The sequence below is a fragment of the Alnus glutinosa genome, chromosome 14 (assembly GCF_958979055.1).
Source record: "Alnus glutinosa chromosome 14, dhAlnGlut1.1, whole genome shotgun sequence".
Taxonomy (NCBI): domain Eukaryota; kingdom Viridiplantae; phylum Streptophyta; class Magnoliopsida; order Fagales; family Betulaceae; genus Alnus; species Alnus glutinosa.
Window position 1 is genome coordinate 22,712,484 of NC_084899.1, and position 17,767 is coordinate 22,730,250.

Consider the following 17,767-nt stretch of genomic DNA (forward strand, 5'->3'; position numbering starts at 1 on the left):
AATTTTCCAAGAGAGCTGATTGGTACCGACCCCTTCGCCCCTTTTTATTAACAGAAGCTTTTTTTTAATTAAAAAGTAATTTTGATGTGACATCAAAAATTATTTTTTGATAATAAAAAAAAAGCATTTATTTATTATAAATGTTGGTTGGGGGACAGTTTTTCGTCCCTAACAATCAATTCCCATTTTCCAAACATATTCGGTTACTGACAGAAAAACTGGTTCGTTGAAAATTTTCAACGCATAAGAGTGACATTTATTATTTAAATATTTAAAAATTACATTTTTTTATCAATATTATTAAAAAAACATATAAGATATAATATGTATTTTTCACATATCAAATAATATATGGCATTCTTATATATAGGTTGTAAAAAATTTCCTACAAATCAATTGGCAGAAAATTTGTATCCAAACAAATTTATTGTCTAGATTATATGCAAATGAGAGAGAGAATATCTTATATAGAGACATATGCCGTCCAAAAATAACTTGCCACATCCGATTAGATCGGAACACATAAATAATTTAAGCTGAAAACACCCAGATTTATATGCTCCTCTAGCCGATATGTGGGGACTTTCTGTGTCTCTTTAAAAATACTATGTTATTTAAAATTACCATCATTTTCATGATTAGATCACGCTCCGTTTTTGTAATAACCCCGACCCTTTTTCAATGGTAGAATAGTCTTTACCACCTATGAGAATGGATAACTAGACGGGAATAATAAACACATGATTTTACATATGAATTTTTATTTCTTGATATTAATTCATATTTCTTGATATTGAATAACCACTCATATATTTTATTAAAACACCTACTTTTAAATTTAATAAATTTATATCAATTTAAGTTCCACTTAAAAAAAAAAAAAAAAAAGAATATGAGGACCAGAGTTTATATTTTTATGCAATTTTATTCTTATTAAAACACATGTTTTATTATATAAAACCCTAGTAGTCAAAGAATAAAACTCTACCCCTATAAGTAAATATCCTGCCGTCACTTTCACTTTCCCCAACCTCAAAACACTCTCAAGTCGTCTCCCTCTCTCGCACAACCGTGCGTAAGGTATGTAACAATGGCTTTTTCCCATCTTTGCTTCTTATCTTTAATCTCTGTAGCAGGCATACATACCTTTCTTTCTTTACTAGCTATTTTATTACAAAAGTGGACTATTACATTGAATTGCATGATGCCTTTTTCTCTCTCCTTTGTTTTTCCCCAAACACCAACGTCACATGGTCTATTGTCTTACTTTTCTCTTGTTTTTTTTTTCTTTTCTATCAACCTTTGTCTTCTTCTTTTTCTCTTTATTCTTTCTTTTTCCAAACACCACCGAGAAGTATATATATATATATATATATTTTCTCTTTTCTCTTCTTGTCCTGACCTAACTCAAATTCAGATTTGTTGTATTATAAAATTCTCTCCCTTTTCAATTCAACCGGATGCTACTTTGGGAAAAAAATTATAAATTGTTGTTTATTTGATTGTGTTTCTTTTTCTTCTACTCACATGTTGCCATAAATTCTTTTCAGATGGATGTTTAATCCTGAAAATTCTATTTTGATACAAAGTAGTTTAATGTAAACATTCAAAGCTTCTTGTAAATTCCTTAAAAATCATGGATTATTTTTATAAATTCTTTTACTTAAGGGTATAGTTTGTGATATCAGAATTTATTAAACTCTATAATTATAAAAACAATTTCTGATGACAATTACCTTTATGGAGTCGTATTTATAATGTCAATAAAAGAAAATGTGTTATTACTTATTTAATGATTTAATTATTATTAGAATAATTATTGTTGTTAAACATACCTAAGGAATCCATTCTCAGTAGGTTAGCAAGACCAATCCTAGTGGTGTTAGTGTGTAGTTTAGTGACTAGCACGAGGTATTGATTTATTTAAACTTGTACCAGGTGACTAGTTAGCAGTTGAGATAGTCCAGCAACTTATTGCAATCAGAGATGTAAGGGATTCTCTACCCCTTCTCAAATTGTTTTAAGTCCTATTTCTTTATCATTTTATTAGCATATTTGAAATTAATTGTTCTTGTTCCGTATTTCAAATTATATTGATGCATGAAGAACTGTTTTAAAAATAGTTTTGAGATGAAAATTGTTGGTATAAATATTAATCTTGAAATCACTGTTTTGAAAGAAGCTTTGGTTATAAAGGATTTTTCTAATGATTCGTATATTGTGTATAGTTGGTTCCCGAGACGGGAAGTTACAGTTTTTTTTAAATTAATCAGAAAAGGAGAGCAAAAACCCTCCCCACACGTGGCCTCCCGAGTTATCAAAGGAATAAGAATAATTTTCGAAAATGAGGCACGTGTGTGTGGAGGAGACTATTATTTTGGCCTCAGATATATTCACAGAGATTTGCAGAGATTAAGCTCGGTACCGTTGCTTGGATGGAAGCGCAACCGCTCAAGGACTTAGAGAAAGCGGATCCATCCCTATGTCATGCTAAGTGCACTTCAATTAATTAGCTGACGGGGCAGGGCCTGTGGCCACAGTTTACCTGCCTGAGGTCGCAGTAGACCGCGCAACCCTAGTACACAGGGCGTAATAGTGTACATGGGCCCTACATATGAGGAATTTATTTATCAACTAGTAATTTTATGTGTTAAGAAAAATGCCGAATTTTTTTTATTATTTGTATTCTATAAATTTAGATTTCAAGTGTATTTTAATAATTGTTTTAAAGAAAATGAAGTTAACTCAACCGTTTTATGGTTAAGGGTTACCTTGCTGAGCATTTTTCGCTCACCCCTTATTTTGTTTTGTTTTCAGGTTATGAGCAGAGAGACCTAGGCGGCCGGGATGGGATCTAGGCTAGCATTAGGACATTGCATCTCAGTTACCTTAATAAGTGCACTTGCACAATAAATTTGGTTTTTCTTTAGATTTTCAATTATTGAATCAAACATAATTGTTCATTTTGAAATAACTGTTTCCGCATTTATTAAAGCTCTGAGTTTTAAAATCTTTATTATTTTTGTTATTAAATTCAGCATATTAGCTAGGTTGTTGGCAGACCTTACGAATCTTTGCAGTTTGGTGTATGAAAATGGACGAACCTAACCCTTAGCGGTTTGGGGGCGTTACAGTTTTGATCCCTCGCGCATAAGAAATCTTTTACTTTTGAAAGGCAAATAGCAAAAGAGGACCTGAGAGGCGATGGATTCCAAATCACGATCGCTTCCTCTCGTTCTAGATAAAAGCCAGGCCACTCCCCTTCTGGATACAAACCAGGTGATTGCAACAGCACACAATTTTGGTAAACACAAGTAGATCGCGCAGTGGCTGGTGGATCTTCACGGCCCTGTCGAACTGACTGTGTTCGTGAAAACACACCGAGAAGTATTCCTATGTCCCAATGACACCCCGTGCCTTGACAATGACAGTGCATTCCGCTTTATTTTTTGATGGAGTGCTCGAGATGCTGTTGATGAAATATGGGTAGTTGATTAGAGCGTTCCATGCTTCAAAATGCACTGGAAACGTAGAAGGGGTTTGATGGGTGACCGAAAAAGTATGTTAGAGTAGACAAAAACTCTCTCCATCTCTCCTAAAACTCTCTCTCTCTTAAAAGAAACACAATGGAGCTCCTAACCCCTTTATTCTTCTCTCCTCCTCCTTTCTCTCTATGCTAGCTCACCTTTTGAGGCTCCTATCTTGTTGGATTTTCTTTAACCCTATCCGCCTATTTGGAAGCATTTTATCTACTTTCTTTAGTATCAACACAGCTCTCATAAACTATCTCCCTCATCTACTGTGTCTTCCACCGAATTTGGTTAGGATCTCGGGCCGAAGCATTCGAGGCTACATCTACGTTGTTCCTCCAAATTCAGCACGACACGCGCATTTCCATCGTGTTTCCCGTCATCTTCTGCCTTCGTCGACATTAGCCACGACCCCACGCACCGAAGCATGACTTGCACGTGCCAGCGAATGATTCTCACCTGTCGGCGCGTGGTAGCTATGTTTTTCCTCCCCATTTTCCCTCGCCTCTGTTGTAGGTTGTTTGCAGTAGCTTTCAGTCTTCTGCTGGAAAAAGGTTTTCCAAGGCAGCTGTGTTGTCTTCATGCGCCAGTATCGATGACTCCCGGCCTTAGTTCCTCCTCATTACCAATACTGTGTTGTTTTTATTTTACCACATTTGTATTTTTTTTGCGTCTTGTTTTATGTATCTTCTCTATGTTCCTTGTAATTGTTACCTGATAGGTGTTTGGGTAGGGTTCATCAGAACTATATACACACATTTTACCGCCTTTATTGGCAGCTTGAGTTTTTGGCATTCATGTAAATAATCAATATTCTTGTATCTACATATCTAAATATTTTCATGCATTAATGACTTGTTTCTTGTGTATTTGGGTCTTTTGCCAGTTTTCTGCCAAGGATTGCTGATTCTTTAGTGTTTCTTCTAGAAAGTGGTGTTGACAGGGAGCCGGAGATTATTGAGCAGGTCTAAGCCGTGTGGTGTTCTTTAGTTGTCATTTCTTTTTCCTTTTTCCTTCAATTTTTTGATAGCTTCCTCTATCTTAAATTGAACTTCTCAAATTGTAAAAAATGTGGGTGTTGTTATGCAGATTTTTACATCATGGTCATATATTATGATGTATTTGTAGAAGTATTTGATACGTGACCTTGTGTATGTGCTCAAGTAAGTAGTTTTGCACACTGTTATTTTATTTCTTGTTCTGTTAATGTATTTATGTTATTAGAATCTGGTAGGTTTGCACAGACAAATAAATTAGTTTGCAAAGTGAAATTGAGTGAAATCTTGAACTTTCCTGGTGCTTAGATTTCACGATTTCCTTGTTCTTTTTCTCTCTTTCTAGTTAGGTGTTTCTCTTGTATACTTGCTATGTATCCGGGTGTTGCGCCTTTTGTTTTTAATGATAGTTCGGTTACTTATAAAAATAAAATAAAAAATGTAATTTTATATCAAGGAATTTTTGGTGCATAAGGATTCTTGTTAATCTTGCTTTAAAAATCCTATTAGAAGCTATCGAATCAAACAATATAATTCCAATCAATCTGTGAGATTTCTGTGAGACCAATCTAAATGTGTTTTTGGATAGGCTGAGACCTTTTAGATTTGAATGAAAAAGAAATATGTTATTAACTTGATTAAAGCTCGAGGTTTCTATGTTTGATGTTTTTGGAGGTTCCTAGACTATGCTAGGATCACTTCCTGATCCTCCTCGATTGTGGTGACTTTCAGGGGGGTAGTAGGCCCTTTAAATTTGAAAATATGTGGCTAAAGTTGGAGGGTTTTGTGGACAAGGTGAAACAGTGGCGGGACTCTTTATCTTTTTCAAGGCTCTCTTAGTTTCATTTTAGCTCGCAAACTCAAAGCTTTAAAAGCTGATTTAATGAGATGGAATGAAGAGCTGACAATGTAGAAAGGAAGAAGAAGGTCCTGCTAGAAGAACTACATGTTTTTGATGTCCTTGAAGAAGAAAGAGTCTTAAGCGTTGTGAGGAGAAATTGAATAAGGAAGAAATTGTGAGTGAGTTAGAAAGAGCTACTCTTATGGAAGAGGTTGGTTGGAGGCATAAATCTAGGGTCTTATGGCTTAGAGAGGGCGACAAGAACACATTTTTTTTCACAGAATGGCTAACTCCAATAGAAGGAACACCATTGACTCGTTGTTGATTTATGGCAAAATTTTTACCAACCGTTCAGAGATCAGCGAGAACATTGTTTAGTTTTATAAAGGGTTGTTTTACTGAGCAGTGTAGTTGGAGGCCTTTGGTGGGCGGTCTTTCTTTAGATTCTATTGATGAAGTTGAGGCCAGTTGGTTTGAGGATAGGGAAGTGTGGGAGGTTGTGAAAGCTATGAATGAAGACAAGGCATCGGGCCTTGATGGTTACACTATGGAATTCTTCCAAGCTTGTTGGGCTGTGTTGAAAAAAATTGAATGTCTATTTTGAGTTCCATGCTAGTGGTAAGTTTGAGAGAAGCCATAATGCTACGTTCCTCACCCTTATTTCTAAGATCTTAGGGGTTGTCGACCCCAAGGATTTTCGTCCGATCAGTTTGGTGGGTAGCATTTATAAGATGATTGCTAAGATTCTATTGAACGGGCTTAAGATGGGGTTGGAGAGGATCATATCTTAGTCACAAAATGCATTCATCCAAGGCATGTTTTTGGTTTTGGTGAACAGATCTTCTACAAGCTTCTTTAGCAGTTCTCAAAGCTTGAGGCAAGGGGATTCTCTGTCACCTTTGTTATTTGTTAGAGAATGAGGTGTTGGTTATGATGTTTTCAGCTGCTGTGAGTGAAGGTTTGTTATCTAGCTTTTAATCTTTCATCTTCTATTCAGTGATGACATTTTGATTTTCTGTGGGGCTGACCCAAATTGTCGTTGTAATTTACGGATCTTGTTCTTATTATTTGAAGCTGTGTTATGTTTGAAGACAAACTTAGCTAAGTCGGAATTGGTTCCAGTGGGAAATGTTGATAATTTGGCTTGGTTGACTTGGATTTTGGGTCATGGTGTTTCGTCCTTGCCTTTGAAGTACCTTTGTCTTCTTTTGGGGGCTTCATATAAGGTGAAACATATTTGAGGTGGTGTTATCAAGAAGAAAAGAATGTCGATTGGCAAGTTGGAAACAAATTGTATTTGTCTATGGGTGGTAGGGTTACCCTTATTAAGAGCATATTTTCCAACTTACCTACATAGTTCATATCCCTCTTTCCTCTCCCCCTTCGAGTGTTGCTAATTGTATTGAGAAGCTCAAATGTGATTTCTTATGGGGCGGTTTAGGCGAAGAGTTCAAATACCTTCTTGTGAGTTGACCGAAGGTATGTACGCCGATCTTTGAGGGAGGATTGGGAATTAGGAACCTTTTGAGGTTCAATTATGCTCTCTTGGGTAAATGGCTTTGGCAATATGGGCTTGGTGGAGAGTGGTGATGAACTCTAAATATGGAAGGTTATGGGGAGGGTGGTGTTCTAATGAGCCCGTTAGGGCGCATGGAGTGGGTTTACGGAATAATATTACGAGAGGTTGGGGGAAGCTCTATTGTCACACAAAATTTGAAGTGGGTGATGTTTTTAAGTTTAGGTTTTGGCATGATCTTTGGTATGGAGATATGGCCCTTAAGGATGCCTTTTTGGTTTTATTTGGTATTGCTCGCGCAAAAAATGCTCTTGTTAAGGCTCATATGGAAGTTTATGGAGGGGTCATTTAGTGGAATGCAAGTTTTGCTAGAGTGACTGAGGATTTAGAGGTGGATGCCTTTGCCTTGTTCTACAGGTTGTTGTATTTAGTAAGAATGAGACGGGAAGGGGAAGACGGGTTGTGGTGGATCCCTTCCAAAATAGGGTTGTTTGGTGTTAAATCCTTTTACAGTGTCATGAGTTGTAATGATGGTATCCGTTTCTCTTGTAGAAGTGTTTGGAGGACTAAGTTTTCATTAAGGGTGGCCTTCTTTGTGTGATCAGCAGCCCCAGGGAAGATCCTTACCATAGACAATCTTCGGAAGTGGCACGTTATTGTGGTTGATTGGTATGTTATGTGCAAAAAGAATTAGGATTCTGTGGACCATCTTCTTCTTCATTGTGAGGTTGCTTGTGCAATTTGGAATGTCTTCTTCAAATGATTCGGGTTGTCTTGGGTTATGCCTAGACGAGTAGGTGATTGGTTGACTCGTTGGTGGACTGCCGACAACAATTGGAATGCCGTTGTTTGCAAACCGGTGCCTTTGTGCCTTTTGTGGTGTATGTTGAGGGAAATGAATGATAGGTGTTTTTAGGAGCTCGAGAGGACCTTGGAGGAGTTGAAATCTATATTTTTCAACACTTTGTATCTTTGGACAGCTACTTATGTTTCTCCTGTAGTGATTAGTTATCAGGATTTTCTTGTTCTTCTTGCCCCTACTTTCTAGGTGGCTTCTCTTGTATACTTCATCTGGACATTGGGGTGTTTTGTGCTTTTAATAACATTTTGATTAATTAAAAAAAAAAAGGTTTTTGGAGGTCTATTTAATTGATTGTGATCTTTTGATATTTTTGTCCAGGTAATATGTTTCTAGTCCAGCAATGTGATTATGATACCTATTGTTGTATCCTTGTTAAAGTTAGTGATCTTTGTATTTCTTTTGGTCAATGATACAAATTGGACCTCTGACTCCAGAATACCCTTGTAGATGACATGTTGGATCTTTGAGAAACGCTTGAAAGTAGCCTAGATAGTTGGTCAGAACTCTTCTTTTGGTTTCACACTTGTGCTTTTAAGATGTGGAATAACTTTCCTAATGAATAGCTATTCCCCATTTTTGGAAAATAAAATAAAATAAAATTCCTTCAGATGGGTGGTATTGGCTATTCCTTGGCACACAGAATAGTTGTTAAACATAATGAAAGAAACCAACAACACTGAAGGAGACTTGGTGAGATTGCTCGAGCACTGTGCTCCTATCTTCAACTTCTGCATCTATCATAATCACTTCCACTGTCACAAAGTGTTAATAGTTCTACTTCAAGCTACTTGGCGTTGGTGGTCAATATACTCATCCATATATTAATTTGCACACCACAAAGATTACAGATGATGGTAGCATAAATATATTTATAATTATGTAAAATTCATTTATACGCACCATCCAAATGAAAGGTTACTATAAAAGATCAAAACAGAGCAAAGGATCAACAGAGATAGTTTGAGGTCTGGGAAAGGCAAGGCTCACATGGTGTAGGGTCGAGGTCTTCCATTGATTTTGGGTTTAAGGGTTTGGGTTTTGAGGGTTGTTGGGCTTTCTTTCTTGTTGTAGGTTGCCTTGGTAATTCCTGTGTATACTTTTTGTACTTAAGGGCGCCTTACGCATTTTATTTTTTTTTAATAAAACCTTTATTACTTATAAAAAAAAAAAAGACTTTAAACTATTTATGTATCAGCAATGGATAATTACTTGTTTGTAAGCCTATGATTTAACTTTTCTCTTTTATGTTTTGTGGCTTGTTTTTTTTTTTAAATGTGGTCTGGCTGACTATGGCTTCTCCTAAATTAAAAAGTCCCACTTTTCTACCAAACCACATATAGCACACGACCATGGAAAATTATCTTTTATTTGTCTTATATGGTAGTAAAGTGTTCACTGTAAACCATAATTGGAACCGGTACTTGAAATGGAAGCAAAGGAAAAAATTGAAGTATTAGGTTACATTGAGCCATTTGCTATGAGAATTTATGTACAAAAGACCAATAAAGTATATAAGTGGGTGAATTTCTAGATTCTCTGTGGGCTCGAGATATCAAGAGGATATGCTTGTGTCTCATTTACTATTTGCAGATGATACCTTGATGTTTTGTGAGCCTAATGTTGAACAATTTCGAGATTTGAGATGCTTGCTACTCTGTTTTGAAGTGGTTTTGGAGCTGAAAATCAACTTGTCTAAGTCCGAGATTGTTTCTGTAGGTATGGTAGGGGATGTTGAGGAATTGGCTAGCATTCTTGGGTAGGATGTGGCTTCGCTTCTATAAAGTATTTGGGTCTTCCTTTGGGTGCTAAGTATAAGGATTCTAATATGTGGACTCGTATTATTGAGAAGATGGAAACAAAAATATGTTGACTCGTATTATTGAGAAGATGGAAAATAGATGGCGGGGTGGAAGAGATTGTATTTATCAAAGGGTGGGAGGTTAACTTTGATCAAGAGTACTATTTCGAATTTGCCAACATATTTTTTGTCCATCTTCTCTATTCCAGTGGGAGTGGCACATCGTTTGAAAAAACTTTAGAGGGATTTCCCTTGGGGAGGTATTGGATATGAGTTTAAATTTCATCTGGTTAATTGGTTTAAGATTTGTTATTCGAAGGTTTTGGAGGGGTTAGGTGTGAGAAATATGATTCAATTTAATAGAGCTTTGCTGGGTAAGTGGCTATGGCGGTTTGCTATGGAAATGGATACTCTTTGGAGAAAGGTGGTTGATATTAAATATGGTAGTACGAGGGGTGGTTGGTGTTCTAAGGAAGTTGGGGGTTCTTTTGGAGTGTGAGTGTGGAAATGTATTAGGAGGGTTTGAGATGTTTTTGCGGTTCATATGAGTTTTGAGGTCGGAGATGGTTCTAAAGTCTTGTTTTGACATAGTGTGTGGTGTGGGGAATTACCTTTAAAGCTTATTTTTCCATAATTGTTTACTATTGTGTGTGGTAAGGATACATGGGTGGTGGAGAATATGGATAGACAAAATGGTAACATTCTGTGGAACATTTTGTTTACTCGATCTCCTGGAGGGGTTCCTTGTCATAATTTTTTTTTTTTTTTTTTTGTTTACTCGACCTATACAAGATTCGGAGGTGGAAGTGGTCTCTAGATTTTTTGAGTTGTATTCTATTAAAGTAAGGTTTGAAGGAGAGGATAAAATTTGTTGGATTCCTTCGAGAAGGAAATAATTTGAAGTGAAGTCTTCCTACAAGGTTTTATCCAGTCCTATACACTATTCTTTTTCTTAGAACAGTATTTGGAAAGTTAAAGTTCCTCTAAGAATGACTTTCTTTATATGGACGACGACTTTAGGGAGAAGTCTAACTTTGGATAATTTACACAAGATGAATATTATTGTGATGGAGTGATGTTATATGTGTAAGAATTGTGGAGAGTCCATTGATCATTTGCTCCTTCATTGTAGGATTGCTACAGAATTGTGGAGTACGATTTTGCAACTGTTTGGTGTTGTGTAGGTTATGCCTCGATCGATGATAGAGATGTTGGGGAGTTTGAGGGGTCAAAGGGGCAATTGGTTGTTAGTGCCGATTTGGAGAATGGCTTCGTTGTGTTTGTTGTGTCTATGGAAGGAATAGAATGCACATAATTTTGAAGATTGTGAAACTTGTTTGATTAATTTGAAGAAGTTGGTGATACAAACCTTATTTACGTGGAGAGTGACGCTACAGTCAATGTCTGACTGATCTTAGTCTGATTTTTTAGATTTCTGTGCTTCTCTCTTTGAATTAAGGGTATCATGTATACATCCAATGTACTTTGGATTGCATCCCTATGCGTTTTTTTGAAATTTACTTTACTTATCAAAAAAAGAAAGGAATTATACATTAATGTCTAAGATATACATGTTTATCCTGTTATGGTTACTTCTTAGCTGATACGTTTTATTTAGATTTTCTCAGTGTCCTTGTAAATATCATTTGTATCACTGTAGTAGACTAGTAGTTAGATACTAGAGTCTTCCTTACGCATTTACTCACACACATACACATGAAAACTTGTTTACTTATGTATTTTTCTCAAATTTTTAAGGGTTACGGTAAAACTAAGATTTTATCCCAAGGATTATGTCCAAGAATTTATGGCAGAGGCAACATCTTTCTTGCTTAGGAATGCACAAGATGAGCAGCTACAGGATGGTATGGACATGCCTTATTGTCTTATGTTTGTGCCTTATAGACATGGAAAGGAAGGGATAAATAATAACTAGAATCTGTTTCCATTCTTTTACTTTTCCCGGTTATTACTATTATTTTTGTAATCATTGGAAGATTTTGGTTTTGTGAAATGAGCAAGTATTTAGTTCTGTCTTCAATTGGTGAGGACTTATACCATGTTTTAGTAATCACAATTTCATTGTTTTGTGGATAAATAAACGATAGAGAACTATATGTTTGCAATTTCATTGAATTACTTGAGGGATTCATATTGAATGTAACAATGAACCTGAGATTCTGAGAATAGACCCTCCCATCCTCCGAGAAATCCAAACAAGAATGGACAAAAACATCTTTCTCGTCAACAATCAGAAATGAATCAGGAAATAACTCTTTTAGGACAGTGTCGCACCATTCATCATGCCAAAAACACACTTTTACCATCTCCAAATACATATTTAATATAACCTGAAATACTCACCCAGCCTACCCTTGTACTACTCCAGAAATGACACACATGAGACCTCCTAACCAAATATGAGGTCCACTTGCCCCATGCATGTTTCCAAAACTAATTCTCTTCAGCACCAATTGTCCTACCATTTTCCCCACAATGCTTGATTGAAAATGCTCAGTTTTCTCACGCTTAAACCCCCAATAATTAAATAGGGTACCAAACCAAGTTCCAATTAGTTAGATGATGATTAGGTTATCACAATATATAAGATATCTTGTTACAACTTTTCCAGCCTGTTTCCCACACCCTTTTTGTCAGTGCTACCACAACTATTACCAACTTCACTATGAGCATCTCGATTACTTTGTTAGAACTGGATTGTATTCTTTATGGTATATATTTAATTGGATTGTATTCTTTGAGGTATGTATTTATCAATAGCATAACAAAATTGTGGTAGGCATGTTAAAAAAAATTAAGTACCTTGAGCGTTATTCTAAAAGCAAGAATATAAGCAGTAAACATTAACAAGTCTCTACATATGTTCAATTATGAGAGCTTTTTAGTATCAATATAAGCAGTAAACCTTAATCAGTCTCTACATATGTGATGAAAGACAAGAAGGAATAATAATTATTTCTCAAATTTCGAATGATACATTGAAGCTTGTTTATATGAGAAAAAACACACACAACTATGGAATCACATTAAATGGGAACATATATGGAAAGGAAATCAAGTCTTTACATATGTTGCATATCTTCAACACTCCCCCTCAAGCTGAGGTGAAGATATCTCGCATGACCAGCTTGCACAAGGCTGAATGAAGAACAATACTAGACACTTCTTCGTTAAAATTTTTGGAAAGTGTACACCTGACTTCACATACGGTATACAAATCAATCATGCACACATTTTTTCCTTGATGAAATGTCTATCAATTTCAATGTGTATAGTTCGATCATGTTGAGCTGGATTATGAGCAATATTAATCGTGGCCTTATTGTCATGGTATAGGCTCATAGACTCTCTGCAATCATATCCAAGTTCTTTCAGTAGAATCTTCAACCATAATAACTCACATATCCCATGGACCATGGCTTGGAATTTAGCTTCTGCACTAGATCTAGCAACCGCTGACTTTTTCTTACTACCCCCAGGTAATTTGACTTTCTCGTACAAGAGTGTAATATCCCAAGGTTGATCTATGATCTTTGACTCACCTAGCCCAATCTGCGTCCGTATAGCCTTCTACTTTTAGATGATCATGACGGGCAAACAATAACCCTTTCCCTGGAGAAGACTTCAAATATCAAAGTATTATGTAAACTGCTTCCATATGTGACTTCTAGGGCAAATGCATAAACTAGCTCACTACACTTACTGCATAGGCAATGTCTGGACGAGTGTGTGACAAATATATTAACCTGCCAAGCAATCGTTGGTACTTGCCTTTATCCACCAGAGAACTCCCATCACTTTCTTTTAACTTTTTATTCGGCTCTATTGGATTTTCAGCAATCTTACAATTGAGCATCCTCGTTTCCTTAAATATGAACATTGTTGGTACAGTTTTCGGTATGGTGACGTGTCTCCTAGTGATTCGCTGCTGGGTTCTGATCTACTACCTCAATCCTGCAAAAAGAACAAACAGCTCGTCGGGGGTGCCGAGTACGCCCACTCCGATGCCTAAGTCAGTTTAAATCAATTTTCTGCAGAGTATTCTCAATCTTAATCTCAAGAGCGTAGAGAATCCGTGATTTCATACCTGGTGCGGCTGTCGTATTTATAGGCTGGACTTGCAGTCTTACCAGATTTGCAATCTTACCAGAATTCTTGACACCTAGTTGGATTAGGAGTTTGAGTCCTAGCTTAGTTGAACTTTAACCATATCTTCAGGGAATTCGAATGGGATTGTAGAGTCCGAAGTTGATTGCGTTTGTACCTCTTCAAACTTGATTCCGTATCAATAACTATCTTATCCCATTAATTATGGAATTGTGGTTTATCCCTGATCTTCTGGGATTCTATCCTCATCGCATTCTAAGACAACTGCGGCACACTTCAGCCAACCTCCGAGGTGATGATACCCGAGATATGTTTGCTCCGACTTGGAGATCTCAGGGTATCGCCGCACCATAACAGGGTTGTGTAAGGCCGAGATGTTGTCGCGCTGAATCGATATTACACCGAGGCGTTATTACCCCGAGGCGCTATTACCCCGAAGCGTTATTACTCCGAGACACAAATACCCGAGATATGTTTGCTCCGTTCAGACTAGGAGATCCCGGGATATTTTATATACCGCAGCCTGGAATGTGAAGACCGAGACGTCTTTATATGTCCGAGACGTCTTTATACCTAGACGATCTTTCTTTGCTGGGCGGAACAAATGTCCGAGACATAACTCCGAGATGTCTTTGAATCCACGTGTCTCTAGGGTTGATTTTATCCCTAACAAACATATTTCCATTGCGAGAGGAAAATACAATGTCTTGATCTCGCTACTTTAATGCCCAAGAAGTATTTCAAATTGCCAAAGTCTTTTATCTCAAATTCGCTGGCCAAATGTTTTTTCAATCTCTGTATTTCCTCATTATCTTTTCCAGTCAACACAATATCATCGACATGAACAATCAATGCAGTTACCTTTCCCTGTATAGAATGTTTGGTGAATAGTGTATGACCTGCCTAACTTTGGTTATTGCCAAATCTTTGCATAGCTCAGGAGAATCTCTCAATCCAAGCCCGTAGAGACTGTTTTACCCATTTAAGGCCTTCTTCAATTTGTAAACTTTACCTTTGGTTGAGGAGAATTTGGGAACAAGAGGGAGTTCCATGTAAATCTCTTCCTTTAAATCTCAATGAAGAAATGCATTTTTAACATGAAGCTACTGAAGTGGCCAATCTAATTTGTTGCCAAGGAAAGGAGGACTTGGATGGAATTCATTTTTGCTATTGGGAGCAAAGTTCTCCTTGTAGTCTATCCCATATGTATGAATAAAGCCTTTAGTGACCAATCTAGCCTTATATCTTTCCATTGATCCATTGGCCTTATACTTCACTGTAAACACCCATTCGCATCCAACCGCCCTTTTTCCCCTACACAACTCGACTAGCTCACATCTGATCAGTATCAATTCATTGCTTACATTATTATATAAAAATGTCCCCCCATCCTCTCTCTCTCTCTCTCTCTCAATTTATGTGAATCTTTCTCTATCTCTTGATTCGTTTCATTCCTGTATGTATTAAACCTTCCATTTGAGTGCTTTCTCTTTTACTTTCTATATCTGTCTACTGAATATTTTTGTTCTTTCATTTTTTGTCAAGAAAAAACTGGAACCCCATTTGCCATGTTTTTATCTCGTGTATGCTTCTGAATTGAATTTTTGTATCTCCTCTGTTTATATTATCTTTTGTTCTTTGACTTTTGTGGATTGATTAGGTGCCCTTAAATTATTGATGTATAGCATAGCCAAGCTGTGCTCTATTGGACGTCAGTTATTTTGAAGATGAACTGATAAATTTGTGATGGCTTTTGAGCAGGTATTAAAAAGATAATGATTGAAGTCATGAAGAAACCATTACCTGCCATAAAATTTGGTGCTAGCACTCTACTTTTTTATGTTTTGAGAGGGGCCTCATCAAGGTTCCACTCAAAAGCAGAGCGAGTATTATGATTACTGATGGACAGTACGATACTTGGTATTGGTCATGTGAACATTTTTTACATGCATTTCATTTATGTATTCATTGCTAGTTTATATATATTTTGAATCACATGAGATTCTTATTACAAGCTTTTTTAATATTTTTTTATCTGAATATGATGTGATCTTAGTAAAACTCTAACAATGTATGATGTAATATTATAAACAAACACGTATAGAAACGATCACTTATGTTATATTTGAGGACTTTTTATTCTTCTGAGGTTATGTTTAAAGACCAATCATAATTTATGCCACACAATGTTGGACTAGTATAAACAGGTTAACAAGACAAGCGTAACTAAAATAAGCATGTTAAGATTGATAAGTGGAAATACTAGAAAATATATAATAAAGAATGAAGATGTTTGTTCAAAGATGGAGGTGGCAGTGATGATGATTAGATGGACTCGCTTAAAATGGTTGGCCATATGTGATGAAGATCCACTTTTGCAACAATAAGAATGAGTGATGTGGAAAAGAGGTAATGGGTTCAAATAACATGGATGGAAGTAGTTAAAGAGTACATGATCAATGAGAGGTGGAGAGCATTATTTTAAATAGGATAGAATAGTCGAAAAAGATACATGTTGCCAACTCCTAGTAGTTGATAAACGATTTATAGATCTGACCCCTAATAATTGAGATTTAGGTTTATTTGAGTCCAATTGAGTTAAGATTTACATATGAAATTTGGGCAATTGGATTTTTGGCATTTGAAGCCAAAATAGTTTGAACAAACTTGGAAAATAATAATGGTCCATGAGAGATAGGATGGACCTCATAAAGATTTTATAATTTGATAGATTGTGTATTGATAACCAGAGAGGTTATTGATGTACATTTTGATGGGAAAGTATGAGAAACTACTCTCTCTATAGCAATATAGGTGTATCTGTTGTATACTTTCTTTGTACCTGAGATGCGCTCTTTTTAATATTATGATTACTTGTAAAAAACCATGAGGATGAAAAATAGCAAATCATTGCGATAATGAAGCTCTAGCACAAAATGGTCCTGGAGAAGAAAATTTAGCTGGACTCGCATGCATGAAATGAGTGTATTGTTGTGGGTACAAATTACTACATCCTGCACTTTAGTGATAGTGTCCGTCTCAGGGTCCAGGAAGGGTACTGTAGATAGTCTCCAATATGTTATTAGGATATATATATATATATAACAAGATCATAATTGAGAGTTTGTAAAACAACATGAGAATTAAGTGTGTTTAGTGGGGCATAATGTTTTTATCACTTGTATGTCACATTTTATATAGTGTAGTGAGGATGAGAGCTTATGTTTTATGAGTGGAACAAGGAAAATTAAAAAAAGAAAAAGAAAAAGAAAAAAAGGAATTAGTATTAGTTTTGGCCACGTTATTTAAAATTCTTCGATTGATTGGACTTCCTCTATTAAGTGATTTTGCTGGGTTTTTTGAATCCTCTCAGCTGTTTCATAATTTTTCTGGGTCTTCACTTGTTAGTTTAAGTATTGTGCGTTAACTTGTTTGTTAAAATCCGTAGGTCAATGGTTGGCTTACTCTATGGAATGATACCTTAAGAAGTTCGTGGTTATATTTTTGTCTAAGTCTCTCTCTCCTCCCCCTGCAGGTTCAGACTCTGTTGTTGAAGTTGTGATTACTGCATTTTGAAGACTGTGTGAGGAGATAGAGCCGAAGGAGTTGGACTTTATCTCGAAATGCTTATATCAGAAAATTAATGACTCTGTAACTAATGGGTGCATTTTGCATTTAAGTCGCCTCTTATCGCTGCTTATTTCCATTGTTCATATTCATAATGGACGAAAGTTTTATGGTGAGCCATAAAATATACTGATATATTTTTTTAGACCTCTCTTTTAGAGGGCCTATAAAATATACTTATTTGAGCCATGTAGTTGGTTTCTCAAGTTTGGTTGGTTTATCTTACGAATGATCTCAAACGTGCTTTCTATAAAGCTTAATGTCAGTTGAGCTCACGTAGCTTGGCTTTTCAAGAGGAAATGTTATTGGAGCTGATAATAGGTTGCTCAATATTATTTCCTTTATTTTTTGGAGCTCAGTAGTAAGTTGTTTGAGTGTCACTTCACTCAACTAATCTTGAGCTGAGCTTGACTCCCCGAGATCTTCCTCTGCAGTAGCCTCGGCAGTCTGCTTGACTTCTCCTACCTTCT

General features: G+C 36.3%; 1 long non-coding RNA gene across 1 annotated transcript; it reads left to right on the top strand.

The window, feature by feature from the left end:
- The first annotated feature begins 4,615 nt into the window (after positions 1-4,615).
- LOC133857036 (uncharacterized) lies at positions 4,616-15,550 on the top strand. The gene is made up of 3 exons (XR_009898289.1): positions 4,616-4,693; positions 11,301-11,407; positions 15,432-15,550. It is a non-coding gene; the product is annotated as an uncharacterized LOC133857036 (long non-coding RNA).
- Positions 15,551-17,767: the final 2,217 nt, after the last annotated feature.